The 14242-nt window shown below is 44.1% G+C and overlaps 1 pseudogene; it reads right to left on the bottom strand.

Moving 5' to 3' along the window:
- Positions 1-1596: 1596 nt before the first annotated feature.
- LOC103629367 (pyrophosphate--fructose 6-phosphate 1-phosphotransferase subunit alpha-like) lies at positions 1597-4858 on the bottom strand (annotated as a pseudogene).
- Between the last annotated feature and the right edge of the window lie 9384 nt (positions 4859-14242).

The raw sequence follows: 14242 nt of genomic DNA on the forward strand, positions 1-14242 counted from the left end.
AGAGGGAGGCCGCTCCTCTTGATTCCTCATAGAAACGGACGAGCAAGAAACTTCAGACATTAATGGTGTCGAAGAAAGGAAGAGTAACGGCTGGACAGGGGAGAGGAAGGGGAAGAGCTAGGGGATGGTGGCTGGCGCTCCAATCAAACAGGGAAACGAGCGAACGGGTCTCAGTGGCACGAGCTGGAGAACAACGGCTCGGAAGCACAAGCGGCACACACAAGCCAGACAGAACAGAGGAGCTGTACAAAGGTTGAAGACGAGCTGACCTAGGGCCCCACAGGTAAGAGAGTGAAGGAGGAGAGTGGAGTGGAGCACGGTTAGGCTAATTGGGCTGGCGCACAGCATATATTTTTTTTATTTCCATTTTTTTTAATTGAATACGTAGAGAATATATATACATACATATATATAGTTGTACTAGGTATGTGCCCGTACGATGCCACGGAACACAAATTGACGAGCCTCCAACAGAAAAAAAATCCAAAATTAAACATAGATACGGAAACATCAATCATGCATGCAAGGATCCTAATTAAGGAATATAATCATGCATGTCCTACAGAAAGGAAACACGGAGTAAGAAAAAGGAAACACAATAATCAGGCAAAGGGGTCGTGCATGCACCAGATCCTAATTAAGAAAATGTCAATCATGCATGCAACAGATCCTAATTAAGGAATATAATAGGTGTATGCACATGTCTTGCTACGGAGTCAACATGTAATGATAAGATACATTGAGATGTAGAATCACTATTTATTAAATGTTAGTGCATAACGATTACATGGAGATAAACAGTACATAATTTATCATCCACCTCAATATCTCACATTATTTGATGAGAAGAGATAAATCATAATCATACATATACATATTGAAATCGATAAACATGACACACAGGAGAAGGTTAATATCTGTAATCATCGGTCCAAAAAAGCAATCTCAAGCTCGTGTAAACAAACAGCTCAACATGAAGCTACTGTCATGACCAATATGGCACTCATATAAGATGTCCTTTTTTCTCGTGCACTGCTAATTAGATGAGTGTTTTTGTACTGACGGATGTGAAGAGTCATCCTATATGTGTTCACCGGAGACTGTAAAAAGTGCTCAACCAGCTTAAACCAAAATGAATAGATGAGACTTTTGTCTAACTTCAATGTAGGAGTTTACAATGCAGAGAGGATTGAGATGCATTATCGATATACTCCTCACCAGTATAAGTTTTGCCTGCTCGCATGAATAGATGAGACTCAAGTGTGGCTTCATGTGAGTCTAAAGCAAAAAATATGCAGGGGGAGGGGTATCAAAACTACCTTCTCCAAGTATTCTTGCAACTTTTTTATTCTGCCCATATAGTCTTGATCCTCAACGCACAATGAAATAGGATTTGAATCGACACCTGGTCCTTCAAACTGGAGCGGGCCTGGGTTTCTGTAGACATCTTCCAACAAAAAGCTGGAAGAATTCTGTCTCAACACACTGCAAAAATGCAAGTATTATTGACACCAAAGGCCATATGTACAAGATACTTCTAGATAAGAAGCTAAGACAGATGTCGAAGACCAAGAGTAACTACGTAACTCTTGGTACCTAGGAAAGTTGAGCTGAATCATCAGATTCGGGATGTAGTAGTAGCTGCATTAGAGAAACAAAGATGTTGAAACAACTGAACTCTGATGTGAAATACAAACATCCTAGAATTATCAAATGAAACAATACATACCTGCTTCCTTATAAAAGGGGGCAAAAACTCAGAGTGCAGATGCCCATGGTGAAAGCTGAGAAGAGATATTCTCAACAGAAACACCTTTGGCATGGAGGCCATGGATTTCCTATAAACAAATAGCTCTAGTGAGTAAAATTATAAATGGGTAGTCATAAGACGTGTAAACGTACCTAAAGCAGAGCATATAGTTCAGGAATATTCTCCACAAGGCCCTCAGGAAAGAATAACCACATGGTTCTTGTCTAGGAAAAGTACAAGGACGATCAATAAATTGTCATTATAAAGATAAAATAACACATGGAACATCTCATCTTCTCATAGACAAGAAAGATGTAGACCAACCTTTTTCAGCCCTTGCCTAAACTACATCACAAATCAGCTTCGTAATATCAAAAATTGTAAGTTTGGAAGCAGCCACCTCCTGTCCTAGGATAACCTGAGCACATGATACAAGTTTGAAATAGTGTGAGAAAAAAATGTGACAGGTCACAGGCAAGTAAGGAAAAAACATACCATGTTTGGATGTGATTGAAGAGCACATTCCAATGCCACATGAGAAGCCTTGCGTCCGATCAGGCGAATAAAGTAGTAATACTATCATTTAGAGTAAAGACACAAGGCGGATCAGAAATTAGATTCAATAATTCAAATTCATAAGAAAAAACTTTTGGTAGCATCTTCAGTAAAACTTGATTATATTTTTTGCATATAAAACAGACATAAAACAATCACTTGATCATCGCTTCACAGTCATCATAGACTGCAGGGATAGACATGGGTTGACGCTACATTCTTACTTTTCCTAAACTATTAGGCGTATCAACACAAATCTTACCGAAATAGGAGTCGCACCACATCGCCACTTGTTCACTGGATTCTTAAGATTTGTCACTGTAGACATGTATCCGTTCAATCTGGCAGCTATGATGTGGTAGCACACATGCCCCAAAACCTAAGACCAACAACCCACGTGTTAAACCAACAACAATCAATATTCTTTATTAAATGAACTGGTGAGGGACTTGCGTAGGCATAATCGCAATCAAACTTTGAAGGCAGTGTTCCCCTAGCTTGGTAGCCCAATAAGTGACAGATTTCATAGGACACTTTCCTTTGTAAGTGTCCTCCTTCTGCAAAAATGGCTGAGAACATTATGAACTTACAGTGATAAAGATCTATTGTTTGCTTGTGTACAACAGAGTCCAAAGAAAGCATACCAAACATCTGTTCATCTCAGTCTCAACTAACTGGGCTAGCAGCTTTTCAGTCTCAATCTGCACAAGTGCACAGAAAAAAAACTCGAGGTCAACCAGAAGCTTTAGCTCAGTGTGGGAACTATACTAATTTTTACTCTAATAAAAGCATTAGTAGCTATTAGACAATATACTCTAATAATCTGCACACGCACAGATAGTGATTCTAGGTCAACCAGAAAGCATACCAAACGTTTCAGTCTCAATCTGCACAAGTGCACAGAAAAAAAACTCGAGGTCAACCAGAAGCTTTAGCTCAGTGTGGGAACTATACTAATTTTTACTCTAATAAAAGCATTAGTAGCTATTAGACAATATACTCTAATAATCTGCACACACACAGAAAAAAAACTCGAGCTCAACCAGAAAGCATACCAAACGTCTGTTTTTTGCCCAAAAGCTTTAGCTCTGCTGGTATTTTTTTGTAATCTCTACCCTTTTCTATTACCTTGTTAATGTGATGGATGCAAGTATTTATGACCTAAAACTGAAAACTGCATTCGACCTTTTATTTTAACCCAACAAACCAATCCTGAAAACTGCATTGCAGTGTTCACGGCGCAGCACATTAATTTTTTCATATTATGCATATATAAAATGTAACCAGGATACAGAGAGATGAAGATCAGCACAAGGTACTTGGAGCATTTTTTTAGCAGCTAGCAAGTTATTTTAGTCAATCCAAACAGGCTTAGCATGGCAAACACCCCATATACATATGATTCGGCTAGATCATTTTTTGGCACCTCGTGGATTCGTGTGCATGACAGGTATTGAAAGCTAAATGTTTTCAGTTATTGGAAATATGTGTCTCTCAGGGCCTTAGCAAAGCTATAGCAAGCAGGGGCATCAGTCAAACATAGTAAGTAGGAAACTCGTAACAACACTCATGTTGCTAAGGGCTTGTTCGTTTTGCTCTCAATCCATGTGGATTGAGTGGGATTGGATGGGTTTCAATCCCAAACAAGTCAAAATCTTTCACAATTTTTTCCAATCCCATCCAATCCACATGGGATAGGAATAACCGAACAAGCCCTAAGTGGGTATTAGTAAGGGATAGCATGTTTTCTTACCGGCGTCTTAGCAGGCATGTTAAGATCAGCCGTCTCTGGAGCGCTTACTTACTTCCATATTCCACAGCTACTTTAGCTGTCCGTCCCTGCTGCAAATGGTAGCAAGAATCACCAGCATCAATTCCTGAATCGAATCATACATAAAACAAGTAACAGTAGAATCCAAGGCAGAAACTCAGCCCAGTCCAACGGCATTAAAAAAACGGGCTTTCTTTTACAGCCTGGACGATGAAGGATACAGAGATAAAGTTCACAGCTAGAATCCAATGTGTCCACAGTGTAAACTAAAATCATTATGGTGCTCGGAAAGGATTAGGTGGTTCCTTCTCATGCCAAAGCTTACCAACGACTCGAAATTGGATCGGAGAATCGAGTAAATCTGAACCGTGCAAAGGCGCTCAGCTCACAAATTCAGTGTAGGACGACTGTTGTTGCATGTACAACTCGAGCTACTGAATCTGGCAGGGAGTGTGGCGGTGTTATCTCTTCTTGCGGCGCTGGGCGTTAGAGTCGTCGTCCACATGATTACGCTAGGGCCAGGCAAGTCCAGGTTGAGGAAGGTGGTGAGATGGAGCAACCATCGCCTCTTGTGTCCACCCCCAGCTGTAGAGCAAGGCAGGTTTCGGTGGCACGCCTGAGATCCTCATCTGCCAGCATATAGAGGACACCATTTTACAGCCAGATATCCCAGATCAATTTACATGGAAATTGTCTTCTAATAGAAAGTATAGCAGCAGGTCAGCATGCAACTCGATGTTTATTGGCTCTATCAAATTCTTGCCTTCGAAGATAGCGGGCATATGGGCCTATTTGGGCCAATAGATCTATACCGATACATGCCGGGAGAGATGTTGTGAAGATACCGGGCTTCCGCAACTCGTCGCCGGAGCTCCAAGTTCATCTGCTTATCAAGCGACCCAGGGCACTACTGAGAGCACCTAGAGGGGGGGGGGTGAATAGGTGATCCTGTAAAACTTCAAAACTTAAGCCACAAAAACTTGTTAAGTGTTAGCACAATTATGGCCAAGTGGCTAGAGAGGAGTCAAAACACAATAACCACAAGAAATCAATCACAGAGATGACACGGTGGTTATCCCGTGGTTCGGCCAAGTACAAAACTTGCCTACTCCACGTTGTGGCGTCCCAACGGACGAGAGTTGCACTCAACTCCTCTCAAGTGATCCAATGATCAACTTGAATACCACGGTGTTCTTGCTTTTCTTTTCTCAATCCCATTTGCGAGGAATCTCCACAACTTGGAGCCTCTCGCCCTTACAAAAGATGTTCACAGAGAATCACGGAGCAAGGGAGGGATTAGCAACTCACACACAACACAAAGATCACAGCGAATACGCACACACAAGACCCAGACTTGAGCTCAGAAGACTAGCACACTAGAACGGAGCTCAAATCACTAGAATGTCGAACAAGTGCGCAAGATTGATGTGTGAGTGATCAAGAGTGCTCAAGGAATGCTTGGTTTTTTCCTCCATGCGCCTAGGGGTCCCTTTTATAGCCCCAAGGCAGCTAGGAGCCGTTGAGAGCACATCTGGAAGGCTATCCTTGCCTTCTGTCGTCGGGCGCACCGGACAGTCCGGTGCACACCGGACACTGTCCGGTGCCCGATTTGTTTCCATAAAAAGCTCATCCGACCGTTGCTTTCTGATGCAGATCTACGCACAGTTGGCGCACCGGACATGTCCGGTGCACACCGGACAGTCCGGTGTACCTTTCTGACCGTTGGCTCGGCCACGTGTCGCGCGCCGATCGCGCGGCCGACCGTTGGCCCGGCCGACCGTTGGCTCACCGGACAGTCCGGTGCACACCGGACAGTCCGGTGAATTTTAGCCGAAGTCGCCGGAGAAAAACCCGAGAGCGGCTGGTTTGCTCCACGCTGGTCTGGCGCACCGGACACTGTCCGGTGCACACCGGACAGTCCGGTGCCCCAGCCCGAAACAGCCTTTGGCTGCACACAGCCACTCTCCACTTCTTTTCTTTTCTTCTTCTTTCTGTTTCTTACACTTAGATAAATATATTAGTACACAAAACCAATGTACTAAGACTTAGAAACATACCTTTGCTCTAGATTTGCACTTTGTTCATCCATTGCATAAATTCACATTTAAGCACTTGAGTTGGCACTCAATCACCAAAATACTTAGAAATGGCCCAAGGGCACATTTCCCTTTCAATCTCCCCCTTTTTGGTGATTTATGCCAACACAACATAAAGCAACTAGAACAAGTGCAAAATCACTTCAAATGACACTTAAATTTATTTTGATTCATTTTTGGCATATATGGATCATCCTTTGCCACCACTTGGTTTGTTTTTTGAAATCAAACTCAAATCTCTATCTTTAAGTCAAACACACATGTTGAAGTATAAAGAGAGTCATTCCAAAAGTGATTGATCAAAGATTTCAAAAACTCCCCCAAAAACTCCCCCTATTTCCCATAATCAATACTTCTCCCCACAAGAAGCCACTTTTGACAAGAGAGACAATAAGAGACAATAAAAGAGTTTAACAAAACAAAAACTCTATTCTACTATTTTCAAAATCTCTCAAGTGGTAGCTGATCCATTTATTGCTTTGGCCTTTATTTTCTCCCCCTTTGGCATCAAGCACCAAAACGGGATCAATTGTGGCCCTTTAACCCCATTGCCTCACCAAAATCTTCAATTAAGAGTACAAAGGCAATAAGATCATAGAGATGAACTTGGAATAAGTTACCCTCTCATCGGAGTGCAGTGGAAGTCTTGCATGGACCAAGTTCACCTTTCCCCTTTCAATCCACCTTCGAGACTAAATCAATCAAACTCAAGCAAATGGTTAGTCTCAAAGGGTCAAGTTGTAACACATCTCCCCCTAAACATGTGCATCACTTTGCAACGGACTTGTGAGGTCCAGGGAGTGTTTGTACAACTTGAGCACCACAATAAGCAACAAAATGCAGAATGAACCTGATCAAATGCATAAACACATGTATGCTACAATTCAATCCAAGTTCCGCGAATCTAAGACATTTAGCTCACTACGCAACCTGCAAAAGGTCTTCTCATCTAGAGGCTTAGTGAAGATATCGGCTAGCTGCTTCTCGGTGCTAACATGAAACACTTCGATATCTCCCTTTTGCTGGTGGTCTCTCAAAAAGTGATGCCGGATGTCTATGTGCTTTGTGCGGCTGTGTTCAACAGGATTTTCCGCCATGCGGATAGCACTCTCATTATCACATAGGAGTGGGAATTTGCTCAGATTGTAGCCAAAGTCCCGAAGGGTTTGCCTCATCCAAAGTAGTTGCGCGCAACACTGACCTGCGGCAACGTACTCGGCCTCAGCGGTGGATAGGGCAACGGAGGTTTATTTCTTAGAGTTCCATGACACCAGGGACCTTCCTAAGAATTGGCACGTCCCTGATGTACTCTTCATATCGACCTTACATCCAGCATAGTCGGAGTCTGAGTATCCAACCAAGTCAAAGGTAGACCCTTTTGGATACCAGAGTCCGAAGCAAGGCGTAGCAACTAAATATCTAAGAATTCGCTTCACCGCCACTAAGTGACATTCCTTAGGATCGGATTGAAATCTAGCACACATGCATACGCTAAGCATAATGTCCGGTCTACTAGCACATAAATAAAGTAAAGACCCTATCATTGACCGGTATGCTTTTTGATCAACGGACTTACCTCCTTTGTTGAGGTCGGTGTGTCCGTCGGTTCCCATCGGCGTCTTTGCAGGCTTGGCGTCCTTCATCCCAAACCGCTTTAGTAGATCTTGCGTGTACTTCGTTTGGGAGATGAAGGTGCCGTCCTTGAGTTGCTTCACTTGGAACCCAAGGAAGTAGTTCAACTCGCCCATCATCGACATCTCGAATTTCTGCGTCATCACCCTGCTAAACTCTTCACAAGACTTTTGATTAGTAGAACCAAATATTATGTCATCGACATAAATTTGGCACACAAACAAATCACCATCACATGTCTTTGTAAAAAGAGTTGGATCGGCTTTCCCAACCTTGAAAGCATTAGCAATTAAAAAGTCTCTAAGGCATTCATACCATGCTCTTGGGGCTTGCTTAAGTCCATAGAGCGCCTTAGAGAGCTTACACACGTGGTCGGGGTGCCGTTCATCCTCGAAGCCAGGGGGTTGCTCCACGTACACCTCCTCCTTGATTGGCCCGTTGAGGAAAGCGCTCTTCACATCCATTTGGTACAACCTGAAAGAATGGTGAGCGGCATATGCTAGCAAGATTCGAATTGACTCTAGCCTAGCCACAGGAGCAAAAGTCTCCTCGAAGTCCAAACCTGCGACTTGGGCATAACCTTTTGCCACAAGTCGAGCCTTGTTTCTCGTCACCACCCCGTGCTCGTCCTGTTTGTTGCGGAACACCCACTTGGTTCCCACAACATTTTGCTTGGGACGAGGCACCAGTGTCCAAACTTCATTGCGCTTGAAGTTGTTTAGCTCCTCTTGCATGGCCAACACCCAGTCCGGATCTAGCAAGGCCTCTTCTACCCTGAAAGGCTCAATAGAAGAGACAAAAGAGTAATGTTCACAAAAATTAACTAATCGAGACCGAGTAGTTACTCCCTTGCTAATGTCACCCAGAATTTGGTCGACGGGATGATCCCTTTGAATCACTGCTCGAACTTGGGTTGGAGGTGCCGGTTGTGCTTCTTCCTCCATTACTTGATCATCTTGTGCTCCCCCTTGATCACACGCCTCCTTTTGATGAACCTGTTCATCGTCTTGAGTTGGGGGAAGTACCGTTGTTGAGGAAGAAGGTTGATCACGTTCATCTTGTTCCTGTGGCCGTACTTCTCCAATCGCCATGGTTCGTATAGCGGCCGTCGGAACATCTTCTTCATCTACATCATCACAATCAACAACTTGCTCTCTTGGAGAGCCATTAGTTTCATCAAATACAACGTCGCTAGAGACTTCAACCAAACCCGATGATTTGTTGAAGACTCTATACGCCTTTGTATTTGAGTCATAACCTAACAAAAACCCTTCTACAGCTTTGGGAGCAAACTTAGAATTTCTACCTCTCTTCACTAGAATGTAGCACTTGCTCCCAAATACACGAAAGTAAGATACATTGGGTTTGTTACCGGTTAGTAGCTCATACGACGTCTTCTTGAGGAGGCGATGAAGGTAGACCCTGTTGATGGCGTGGCAAGCCGTGTTCACGGCTTCCGTCCAAAAGCACTCGGGGGTCTTGAACTCTCCTAGCATCGTCCTTGCCATGTCGATGAGCGTCCTGTTCTTCCTCTCTACCACACCATTTTGTTGTGGTGTGTAGGGAGCGGAGAACTCGTGCTTGATCCCTTCCTCTTCAAGGAACTCCTCCACTTGAAGGTTCTTGAACTCGGATCCGTTGTCGCTCCTTATCTTCTTCACTTTGAGCTCAAACTCATTTTGAGCTCTCCTGAGGAAGCGTTTGAGGGTCCCTTGGGTTTCGGACTTTTCCTGCAAAAAGAACACCCAAGTGAAGCGGGAAAAGTCATCAACAATAACTAAACCATACTTACTTCCTCCTATGCTCAGATAGGCGACGGGTCCAAAAAGGTCCATATGCAGCATCTCCAAGGGTCTTGATGTCGTCATCACATTTTTGGTGTGATGAGAGCCTCCCACCTGTTTCCCTGCTTGACAAGCTGCACAAGGTCTATCTTTTTCGAATTGAACATTAGTTAGACCTATCACGTGTTCTCCCTTTAGAAGCTTGTGAAGGTTCTTCATCCCCACATGTGCTAAGCGGCGATGCCACAGCCAGCCCATGCTAGTCTTAGCTATTAAGCATGCATCTAGACCGGCCTCTTCTTTTGCAAAATCAACTAAATAAAGTTTGCCGTCTAATACACCCTTAAAAGCTAGTGAACCATCACTTCTTCTAAAGACAGACACATCTACATTTGTAAATAGACAATTATATCCCATATTGCATAATTGACTCACAGATAGCAGATTATATCCAAGAGACTCAACTAAAAACACATTAGATATGGAGTGCTCATTAGAAATTGCAATTTTACCTAAACCTTTTACCTTGCCTTGATTCCCATCACCGAATATAATTGAATCTTGGGAATCTTTATTCTTGACGTAGGAGGTGAACATCTTCTTCTCCCCCGTCATATGGTTTGTGCATCCGCTGTCGATAATCCAGCTTGAACCCCCGGATGCATAAACCTGCAAGGCAAATTTAGGCTTGGGACTTAGGTACCCAACTCTTGTTGGGTCCTACAAGGTTAGTCACAATTTCCTTAGGGACCCAAATGCAAGTTTTATCACCTTTGCATTTTGCCCCTAACTTCCTAGCAATTACTTTTCTATCCTTTCTACAAATTGCAAAGGAAGCATTCAAAGCACAATAAATTGTAGAGGATTCATTCACTACTTTTCTATGAGCATTTGCAACATTTCTTTTAGGAACAACATTTCTCCTAGTAACATTTCTATCATACACATAAGAAGAACTAGGAGCAACCATGGCATGAAAATCATAAACATATGAATCAAAAGCATCATAACTTCTATTTACATTTCTAGTTTGTCTTCTATCATGATACAAAAAGGCATGGTTCCTTTTAGCACTAGTAGCCATAGGGGCCTTCCCTTTCTCCTTGGCGGGAATGGGAGCCTTATGGTTTGTTAAGTTCTTGGCTTCCCTCTTGAAGCCAAGTCCATCCTTAATTGAGGGGTGTCTACCAACCGTGTAGGCATCCCTAGCAAATTTTAGTTTTTCAAAATCACTTTTGCTAGTCTTAAGTTGAGCATTAAGACTAGCCACTTCATCATTTAGTTTTGAAATTGAAACTAAGTGTTCACTACAAGCGTTAATATCAAAATCCTTACACCTAGTGCAAATTGCAATATTTTCACTACAAGAGTTACTTGCTACTTCTAGTTTAGCATTTAAAACATTAATTTCACCTTTTAAAGAAGAAATGGTTTCATTACAAGTAGAAAGTTCACAAGAAAGTATTCCATTTCTTTTAACTTCTAGAGCAAGAGAATTTTGAGCACTAACAAATTTATCATGTTCTTCATATAAAAGGTCTTCTTGTTTCTCTAAGATTCTATCCTTTTCATTTAAGGCATCAATCAACTCATTAATCTTAGCTATCTTAGTTCTATCCAGTCCCTTGAATAAACTAGAGTAATCAATCTCATCCTCACTAGATTCATCATCACTAGAAGAACCATAAGTAGAGTTTCGAGTACTTACTTTCTTCTCCTTAGCCATGAGGCACGTGTGATGCTCATTGGGGAAGAGAGCCGATTTGTTGAAGGCAGTGGCAGCAAGCCCTTCGTCGTCGGAGTCGGACGAAGAGCAATCCGAATCCCACTCCTTTCCAAGGTGTGCTTCACCTTTGGCCTTCTTGTAGACCTTCTTGTTCTCTCTCTTCCCATTTTTCCCTTGCTCCTGGTCACTATCATTTTCGGGACAGTTAGCAATAAAATGACCAAGCTTACCGCATTTGAAGCATGATCGCTTTCCCTTGGTCTTGGCCTTGCTTGGCTGTCCCTTTCGACCTTTTAGCGCCGTCTTGAATCTCTTGATGATGAGAGCCATCTCTTCATCATTGAGCCCGGCCGCCTCAACTTGCGCCACCTTGCTAGGTAGCGACTCCTTGCTCCTCGTTGCCTTTAGAGCAATGGGTTGAGGCTCGTGGAGTGGACCGTTCAACGCGTCGTCGACATATCTTGCCTCCTTGATCATCATTCACCCGCTCACGAATTTTCCAAGTACTTCCTCGGGCGTCATCATCGTGTACCTGGGATTCTCACGAATATTGTTCACGAGATGAGGATCAAGAACGGTAAATGACCTGAGCATTAGGCGGACGACGTCGTGATCCGTCCAACGCGTGCTCCCGTAGCTCCTTATTTTGTTGATAAGGGTCTTGAGCCGGTTGTAAGTTTGAGTTGGCTCCTCTCCCCTTATCATGGCGAATCGTCCAAGCTCGCCCTCCACCAACTCCATCTTGGTGAGCATGGTGATGTCGTTCCCCTCGTGAGAGATCTTGAGGGTGTCCCATATCTGCTTGGCATTGTCCAAGCCGCTCACCTTATTGTACTCTTCCCTGCACAAAGAAGCTAAGAGGACAGTAGTAGCTTGTGCATTTCTATGAATTTGTTCATTTATAAGCATAGGGCTATCCGAGCTATCAAATTTCATTCCATTTTCCACAATCTCCCATATGCTTGGATGGAGAGAGAATAAGTGACTACGCATTTTGTGACTCCAAAATCCGTAGTCCTCCCCATCGAAGTGTGGAGGTTTGCCAAGAGGAATGGAAAGCAAATGCGAATTCGAACTATGTTGAATACGAGAATAATCAAATGAAAAGTTCGAATTGACCGTCTTTTTGTAGTCGTTGTCATCATCCTTTTGGGAAGAAGTAGACTCATCACTATCGTCGTAGTATATGATCTCCTTGATGCGCCTTGTCTTCTTCTTCTTTCCTTCCTTCCGTCTATGCCCCGAGCCGGAGTCGGTAGGCTTGTCGTCTTTCGGCTCGTTGACGAAAGATTCCTTCTCTTTGTCGTTGATCACGATTCCCTTCCCCTTAGGATCCATCTCTTCGGGCGGTAAGTCCCTTTGTGAAGAGAACGGCTCTGATACCAATTGAGAGCACCTAGAGGGGGGGGGGGGGTGAATAGGTGATCCTGTAAAACTTCAAAACTTAAGCCACAAAAACTTGTTAAGTGTTAGCACAATTATGGCCAAGTGGCTAGAGAGGAGTCAAAACACAATAACCACAAGAAATCAATCACAGAGATGACACGGTGGTTATCCCGTGGTTCGGCCAAGTACAAAACTTGCCTACTCCACGTTGTGGCGTCCCAACGGACGAGAGTTGCACTCAACTCCTCTCAAGTGATCCAATGATCAACTTGAATACCACGGTGTTCTTGCTTTTCTTTTCTCAATCCCGTTTGCGAGGAATCTCCACAACTTGGAGCCTCTCGCCCTTACAAAAGATGTTCACAGAGAATCACGGAGCAAGGGAGGGATTAGCAACTCACACACAACACAAAGATCACAGCGAATACGCACACACAAGACCCAGACTTGAGCTCAGAAGACTAGCACACTAGAACGGAGCTCAAATCACTAGAATGTCGAACAAGTGCGCAAGATTGATGTGTGAGTGATCAAGAGTGCTCAAGGAATGCTTGGTTTTTTCCTCCATGCGCCTAGGGGTCCCTTTTATAGCCCCAAGGCAGCTAGGAGCCGTTGAGAGCACATCTGGAAGGCTATCCTTGCCTTCTGTCGTCGGGCGCACCGGACAGTCCGGTGCACACCGGACACTGTCCGGTGCCCGATTTGTTTCCATAAAAAGCTCATCCGACCGTTGCTTTCTGATGCAGATCTGCGCACAGTTGGCGCACTGGACATGTCCGGTGCACACCGGACAGTCCGGTGTACCTTTCTGACCGTTGGCTCGGCCACGTGTCGCGCGCCGATCGCGCGGCCGACCGTTGGCCCGGCCGACCGTTGGCTCACCGGACAGTCCGGTGCACACCAGACAGTCCGGTGAATTTTAGCCGAAGTCGCCGGAGAAAAACCCGAGAGCGGCTGGTTTGCTCCACGCTGGTCTGGCGCACCGGACACTGTCCGGTGCACACCGGACAGTCCGGTGCCCCAGCCCGAAACAGCCTTTGGCTGCACACAGCCACTCTCCACTTCTTTTCTTTTCTTCTTCTTTCTGTTTCTTACACTTAGATAAATATATTAGTACACAAAACCAATGTACTAAGACTTAGAAACATACCTTTGCTCTAGATTTGCACTTTGTTCATCCATTGCATAAATTCACATTTAAGCACTTGAGTTGGCACTCAATCACCAAAATACTTAGAAATGGCCCAAGGGCACATTTCCCTTTCAACTACGTCATCTTCTGGTAGCTGAGCTCCGCCGACACCGCCAGCCAAGACCCAAGACGTCCTGAGGGGCTGCGCCAACAGTGGTGTCGTCGCTGAAGAAAATTCAGAAACACCACATGTGACTATGTGACGCGTTCTCAAGCAAACAGAGAAAAATAGTGTCCAGAGAGATCATTCACCGCCAAAAGCTTTCGTATGCTTCACGCAGATTCACGTATACAGATTCGGTGGGCTCAGTACTCTTCAATGGCCAACCATCGCATGAAAAAAACCCCAC

Source organism: Zea mays, chromosome 6 (assembly GCF_902167145.1).
Source record: "Zea mays cultivar B73 chromosome 6, Zm-B73-REFERENCE-NAM-5.0, whole genome shotgun sequence".
NCBI lineage: Eukaryota > Viridiplantae > Streptophyta > Magnoliopsida > Poales > Poaceae > Zea > Zea mays.